We start from the raw sequence: 7,500 nt of genomic DNA, 5'->3' as shown, positions 1-7,500 counted from the left end.
TCCCAAACGAGTCTCTCATCCCTACGCTTCCACTGTAAAATGTCAACATTGCCATTGGCCTAATTGCCATTTTATATTTCAGACGAGTCCTTGTTTTCTCCTTCTTCTCCGTGCGTTTGAAGTTCGGCTTCCCGTCTGTCTGATAAGAAGGCTGCTTTAAAATGGTTCCCTTGATCTAGATGAGGTTTGACCTTATCAGACACATTTACATTTAGCCATTTAGCAGACGCTTCTCTCCGGAGCGGATTACAAGTGAGGCTGCTCACAATCATAGCATACAATCAATAGTGGGGTCGCTATACAAACTCTAAGCACTGCAGGACTACGTTTCTAAAGAACAAAGACAGAGAGTAGAGTAGCTAAAGGAATCTGAAAGACAAGTGGAATATTTCTTTATGAATATTGACATTCATATATTTCATATTTATAAATGTATTTATAGTTTATAGCACAGAATGGAAACCTTCAAGGACCTGCAATACAACTGTGATTTTGGTCAAGCTGCCTGTTGGTTTAGGTCCTATTACCCAAGGGGAAGCCTCAAGCCATGTGGATGGCTCTCCGTTCAACAGCCTGAGGGAGTGTAGGTGGGAGCACATCATGAAACAAGGCCAGAGGGGAATGGCCCGACACATCAGAAGCTTGCAGAGCGGGAGCAGAAAGAGAAATCATATGGATGGAGTATTGGGGGAGGAGGTGGAGGAGATAAAGTCTATTTATAGTTTGATCCCAGCTGTTGAGTTAGTACTCCTGCACCCAGCCCAGCTCAGCATCCATGACATTCCTCATGTCACTATCAGCTCCATCAAACACACACACACATGCACACACGCAGACACACACACACACACACACACACACACACACACACACACAGTAAAATCTTACACAAAAGGCTGACAGTCACGCAAATATTGGTGTGTTGGGTGTATTGCCTGTGGTGGAGGTTAAAAGTGTGTTAGTGTGTGTAGGTGCGTGTGTGTGTGTATGTGTGTGTGTTTGCGTGTGCATCTGTGTGCTGATGGTTGAGGAAAAAAGGGGTCTGTTCAAGAGGACCCACGTACACACACATGCATGCTCAAACATTTACACACAGACTGACACACACTCGCCTAACAGAAACAGACAAAAAAACACACAGAAACAGACGCAAGCACACACAGAAAAACACATACACAGACACACAAACACACACACACACACGCTGAAACCATATAAATGATAGTAGAGCTTCAGTACACACACAAACACACACACACACACACACACACACACACACTGAAACCATATCATTGATAACAGAGCATCAGTACACACACACACACACACACACACACACACACACAAACACACACACACACACACACACACCAGAATGCCATGCAACTTACATAATGTTCCCTCCAGTTTGTGTGAAGAACTTCGTATCCTCGTATCCTAGATTTCTCAAGGACTGGATTTGCATAATTATTCTAATTCCTCTACTCCACTCCCTTACTCTCTGCCACACACACACACACACACACACACACACACACACACACACACATCCAGCCGCGGGATGCAGGTAAACGTGCAGGTAGAACATGTGTAGCAAGAGAGTTTGGCAGACAGAGCGACAGACAGACAGACATACGAATGGACGGAAGCGGGGGGGGGGATTGGGATTGGGTTGTAACACAGCCCATAGTTTACGGTGTAGCCCCGTTGTCTATCGTGTCTCCTGGAGGGCGGGACGACCAACACACACACATAAGCCTCGCCAACACACACTCTCGGCCGTGTAACCGCCGTGGTACTTTGGTGAAAGTGGCAGCGCTGGTGTTCCTCGGCTCAATGCTGATCCCTCTGGTGCGCAGCGGGAAAAAAAACTGCAACCTTTGTTTTTATTTGTCGTTTTGGGCTGCGCAAGCATATTAATCACGCCTATTCCTGCCCGCGAAAGTTTATATCGGTAGAGTTCTACACGACCTGCTGCACAGGGAGTGAGTGATCGTGGGCCAGGGGCAGGGTCGCCACTGAGGAGCCAGTGTGTGTGTGTGTGTTGAGTTGATTCATGGTTCCAGGCACACACACACACACACACGTTATTTTGTCACCGCCAGAGGCTCACCTTGCCCGATCGACACAGATAGTTTTTTTTGTCCATGCAATGCAAGCAAAGTACACACAGGCATTTGTGTGGAGGAAGTCAAAACAACAACAAGCTATGTTGTTGTTGTTTCAGTTTTAGTTTGCTGTTTGAAGGTGCTCATATATATATATATATATATATATATATATATACATACATATATACACAGTATATATATATATACATATATAAATATATATAAAGACAGAAGTGTGGGTCTCTGCTTTTATATCTAGATTAGCCAACAAACCTAGAATAGCATGTTGCTAGGCTAATATACAGTAGTTCCTCAGTGCAATGCTCCAAGGCTCTTCGAGGTGAGCGAAAGAGACAGCAGACCTATATGGATCAATAGCAGACCTCTGGTTTTGATTGGCAGTGGAAAGTGGTCCGGGGACTTATCTTGGTGGGTGTAGTTTCATCAGGAGAGGTGGATAGAAAATGTCTGCCACCTGCCACAGTTGCTTGCAGTGAGAAAAGTTTGAAGTTAATTTCAAGAAAGACGGTCGACCACACTCACTCTAGAAAGTGGTTTGAGAGAAAAGTAGAAATCTATTCCAGGAGGGTTTGGCAGATAAAATGCCCCCCTAGAGCTGCTCTCAGATATCCTCGCATTCCTGGGGTGATTGAAATCAAGCCACAGGTAGGTGGAGGTAGAGAGGGAGGTAAAGGTTTTGAATTATACAGATAAAGTGTTCCCCCAAACTTCCCAGAAGTGTTTTAACATGGAACGTATGCTGGCACTGAAGAGAGACCTTTATCCAAAGAACGAGCGAAAGCTTGAGGACATGGAAGTGGTTTGGAGTTCTTCATCGGAAAAATTTAGTTTATTTTTCTTGTCCTCTGTTTTTGGTTCTCTTTTTCAATTCGGGACGTCCACTTCACTTGTTCCTTTTCTCTGCTACCAACTGGAAACTGCCTGCTAGCTCATGAAATTAACATGCGGAAGAAAGGCCAGGATAGGCTGTCCCAGGTAAAAGGTTCTGGGTTGACCCGTAGTCATCCTTGAGCAAGATACCTGCTCATTCATAAAATGACTCGATACAAATGCTAGAATATTGGATAAAAGCGTATTGTACTAGATGCGTGAATGCAAAAAAATAGACAAAATTTGCTCCAGTGATCACTCCTATCAGTGGTTAACAGTATACTGTCTCAGCATCTGCAAACCTCACTCTCTAGAATCACTAGAAGAGATATTTGACCCACCACTACTAGCACTGTTACCCTCTGCCCTGTGATGGAATCTCGTCTTGTTTCATCCGGACACAGACTATGATGGTTAAAGACATGTTTTATGGATTCATAGGCCTAGTGGAAAAAGGGAGTTAAAGAGTTAGATGGGAGTTTATCGATTATAGATTTCACTCCAGGGAAGGATACAGTGCAGTGTGTGATGAGTTCCTTATCGTGAGCGTGTTTTGGAAAGAAATTCACAGGTCATTAATGGTTTACTAACAGTTATAATAATTGGTTTGAGTCTATTGTTTTTCATGGAAACATCACGTATGTGTTATTCCCAAATCATCAAACGGTGTTTGAATTTACACTAGCCCCAATCCTTCCCTCTTGTGGCCGCAGCTGGTACTACAACCAACGCTGTGCACAGTTAGCAGAGCTGTGGTCACCAACAATGCCAGGGGGGTTTACCCTGAATGTGTGCAGTAAATGGATCTAACTGTCATGGCCTTTAAGATGACCCTCCATTAATCACATTTTATTTCTGTACAGTTTTAGGTCTAGAGGTCATTGATTAAGCCATGTCTTTGATCTGTTTCCTGTGTTTCTATTCTGTGTATCTCTTTCTCTCTCTCTCTCTCTCTCTCTCTCTCTCTCTCTCTCTCTCTCTCTCTCTCTCTCTCTCTCTCTCTGTATCTCTGTCTCAACGGATCAGAGAGGGAGGACATTCATTTGATCACTGCTTTGCTCTGCTTTTTTCATCTCTGATGTTGACTGCCACCAAATCCCCTTTGCATTAAAGTCAGAAATTGAGGCAGCAAATCACGTTTTATGTATCTTGTGCAAACACAATGAAGCCCAAGCTGGAATGTGGACCAGGCCTCACAGGGCGGACATTACAGTGACAAAGTAGCCATCTCTTCTTGGAAGAATTATCACTGCAAAGCAGTGGGGCATTTAGCAAGGGGAGCGTGAGGCGATGGCTTTATCGCTAGCAAAAGCAGAAACTTGCATTTTCTAGTGTGTGTGTGTTCCTTTGAGTTTGAAGGATGCTATAATAAACTTCCCGTGTGTGTGCGTGCATGGCTTTTTAATATATTAACAGAGAGTTCGCACTTGCATCCCCCCCCCCCGCCCCTCTGTGGACCACTAGTGTGTTTAGTGTCCGACAAGGAAGCAACAACTCCACTGCCTTGTCCCCATCCCCGGCCTCACCTTACATATGTCCACAGAGTCCGTTGTGATAAAGAAGGCTGACACCTGTGTGCAGGACGGGGGCAGATGCAGCCTGTGATCATATGAGTGAATTAATAATGCGCTGGCTCCTCAGACAGCCAGCCCCACAGGGCTGCCCGGCGGAGCCTTCTAGCGGTTTAGAGGCAAAGAGCGGTTGTATGTCATTATTTTTTTAAGTTATATAACCTTGAATTGGTTTGAAGTCATGTAGCACCTCACTGGGAGTTCTTGTGCAGTTCAATGGGAGTGACACCGTGAGTCATAGCAGTAAAGTGTGTGTGTGTGGGTGCGTGTGTCTGTGTAACTTCATCAGGTGTGTGTGTGTGTGTCCTGTCCTGGAGTGGGGGCATATGCACCGTGAGTCGTGACTGTATAATGTGTTTGGGAATAATGTAACAGACTGTGTGTGGGTGGGACCGTGTGTGTGTGTGTATGTGCATGTGCCCTTGTGTGCGTGTGTGTGTGGTGGGGGTTGTGTGTGTGCATGCATGTGTGTGCGGTTTATATCAGAACTAGCCCCAACACAAAGTGATGGAAAAGAAAAATGGTACAAATGCAAATTTTCCAGTCAAATATTAAATCAAATTAGGCCTGTGAAGCCCAACTGTGAAATTATTGTGATCCCTTTAAGCCCTCTCCTCTCATTATCTTTGCTCCTCGTCTCGTCTCGTCTCTCCTCCCTCCTCCCCACCTCATGCCCCCCACACACCCCCAGGTCCTCCTCTCTGGTGGGTCTGGTTGATGTTCTCCTCTGAGAGGGGACCACTTAGAGGGCAGAGAGGAGGCGGACAGGGCTCCTTAATGAGCCTAAAGCCCACATCGTCCCTACTCGGCCCCGCCCCCCAGAAGCCCCTGGTCCCCAGAGATGGGGTTAGACCATCTGTCCTCTGAGGAAATCAGGGGAGGGGGGTTTCTGATGTCATCATAACCCTGCCCCCCACCCACCCCACCCTTCTCTTACTCCCCATATCGCCCTCTGCTCCATTAGGAAAATAATATTAAATTATTCTGAATAAATGATTATTATTAATTCTCAAGGTGCAGTACTTGGGACAAGGTTAAGCCTATATGATGTGTCGCATTTGATTCAAATCTTTTTGATTTTGATTCAAAGCAGTTTTTATGTAGAATGTAGAATGGGTAAGGATAGTCTGATAGTGTTTAAGGGGTTGGACTACAGACTGAAAGGTTGAGGGTTTAATCCCCAGTCTATACCCACCACACAGTCTTCCTAATCACAATGGCTCACCCATATACCTGCTCATTCAAAAGTTTTCAAAACCCTTTTGAAACCTGCTGCTTCAAAAGGTCTCTGTCGCTTTGGATGAATGCAAAACGGTGAAATTATTCTCTCAGTCTTTTCCCACTTATCAAGCGGAACCACAACATCCATCAGAGAGAATCGACCCAGACAGACGGGGTTATCTTCCAAGGATGGCTCAAAGCATCTCTTTTTCTTATTCCACCACCACAGGCATGCGTATTGAGAAGGGGGCTGATGGTGGAACATGGGTATCAGGATAACATGGGTAACAGTAGCCAGGCCTCCGGACAGACAGCACCCTCAGCATCTCTAGAACCGGCCGAATATGAGACACTTTCGGGGTCCTGCCGAAAACAAGTTATCCCTGCATATGGAGGGATGGGGAGAGGGAGGGAGGGCGGGAGGGAGGGAGTGAAGCCTGGGGGGGGGTATGCAGAATCAATAGCCCCCCCATACCACATCGCTTACCAGGCTGTGATGAAGGCATGGATTACCTCCCCAGCTGTTTGTTCTGCACCCAGGGGAGCCAGAGGGTGGGAGGGGGAGGGGGGAGGAGGACAAGGCGGAGGGGGAGGAGGACGAGAAGGAGGGGGTATTTACTGAGACTAGGGGAAGGCAGGAAAGGTGAGAAAGTCAAATAAAGTCAGGATGGGAGGAAACTGAACTCTTGAGTCCGGTCAATATTTTGGAAAGGAAGTGATGCAGATCTGAGAATCCTCCACCATTTTGTCTTTGTGTGTGTGTCTGTGTGTGTGTGTGTTATATATATTATATATTCCTTTTCAAGGGCTATGTGTGTGTCCCTCCAAAAGGGGGCGGTATTGCCCCCCCCAGGCCCCCATTCGAACGACCCCTCGGGTTCAATACAACTTCCCAATGACTGCAACAGAAATGAATGTCTGATCTCATCCCGAGTGAGTCAATGTGTTCCACCTGTGTCTCCGTGTCTCCAGGCCCGGGCCACTCAGGGTACGACGACGACCCCCACCCCAAGGGAGGAGTGAGGTCCGTGGGATGAGAGCCGCGCGTCTCCCCCATATCTTCCCCAGACCTCCAGGAGGTGAGTGCTGGCCGTCGTTGCGGAGCAGGGAACCGGACCGGGGGGGGAGGGCGGGGAGGAGGATTCTTCGGCAGACAAAAGGCTTTCTCTTGATACCGTTGACCTTCAATATTTGCTGACTCACGCCCTCCGCCCTCCATCCCCCCTTTTTTTTTTCCTGACTTCTGTTGTTGATCTCTCTCCCCCTCGCTCTCTCTCTCTCTCTCTCTCTCTCTCTCCCCTCTCTCTCTCTCTCTCTCTCTCTCTCCCCCCCTCACTGTCTATCTCTCTCTCTTTCTACCTTGTTCTCTCTGTCTCTCTTGCTCTCTCTTCTCCTTGAGCTCCCTCTCTCTCTTTCTTTTTGTCTGTCCGTCTCTCTGTTTATCTAACTATCTCTTTCTTTCCGAATGTCTGAATGTTCCTGTAACTCTGCCTCCCCCTCTCTCGCTCTTCCTTCCTCGCTCTCTCTCTCTCTCTCTCTCTCTCTCTCTCTCTCTCTCTCTCTCTCTCTCTCTCTCTCTCTCTCTCTCTGCTTAGTTCTCTCTGCTTTGTAAGACATTGATCAATGCTATGAATTGGTCTACGCAGAGTCCGGAAACAAACTTGTCACGGTCACTTTGACGCACGCACACACACACACACACACTC

At 46.8% G+C, this 7,500-nt stretch overlaps 1 protein-coding gene across 2 annotated transcripts in view; it reads left to right on the top strand.

Annotated features, from left to right (window-relative positions):
* lzts2a (leucine zipper, putative tumor suppressor 2a) overlaps positions 1-7,500 on the top strand; it is a 60,611-nt gene that overhangs the window by 31,395 nt on the left and 21,716 nt on the right. For both annotated transcript variants that reach the window (XM_084470378.1, XM_084470379.1), the window contains one exon: positions 6,767-6,873. The gene's annotated coding sequence lies outside the window, so the exon portion shown is untranslated. The remainder of the gene's footprint in view (positions 1-6,766; positions 6,874-7,500) is intronic.

The sequence above is a fragment of the Micromesistius poutassou genome, assembly GCF_964030765.1.
Source record: "Micromesistius poutassou genome assembly, chromosome: 7".
NCBI classification, from domain to species: domain Eukaryota; kingdom Metazoa; phylum Chordata; class Actinopteri; order Gadiformes; family Gadidae; genus Micromesistius; species Micromesistius poutassou.
This window is presented reverse-complemented; position numbering and strand designations above follow the sequence as displayed.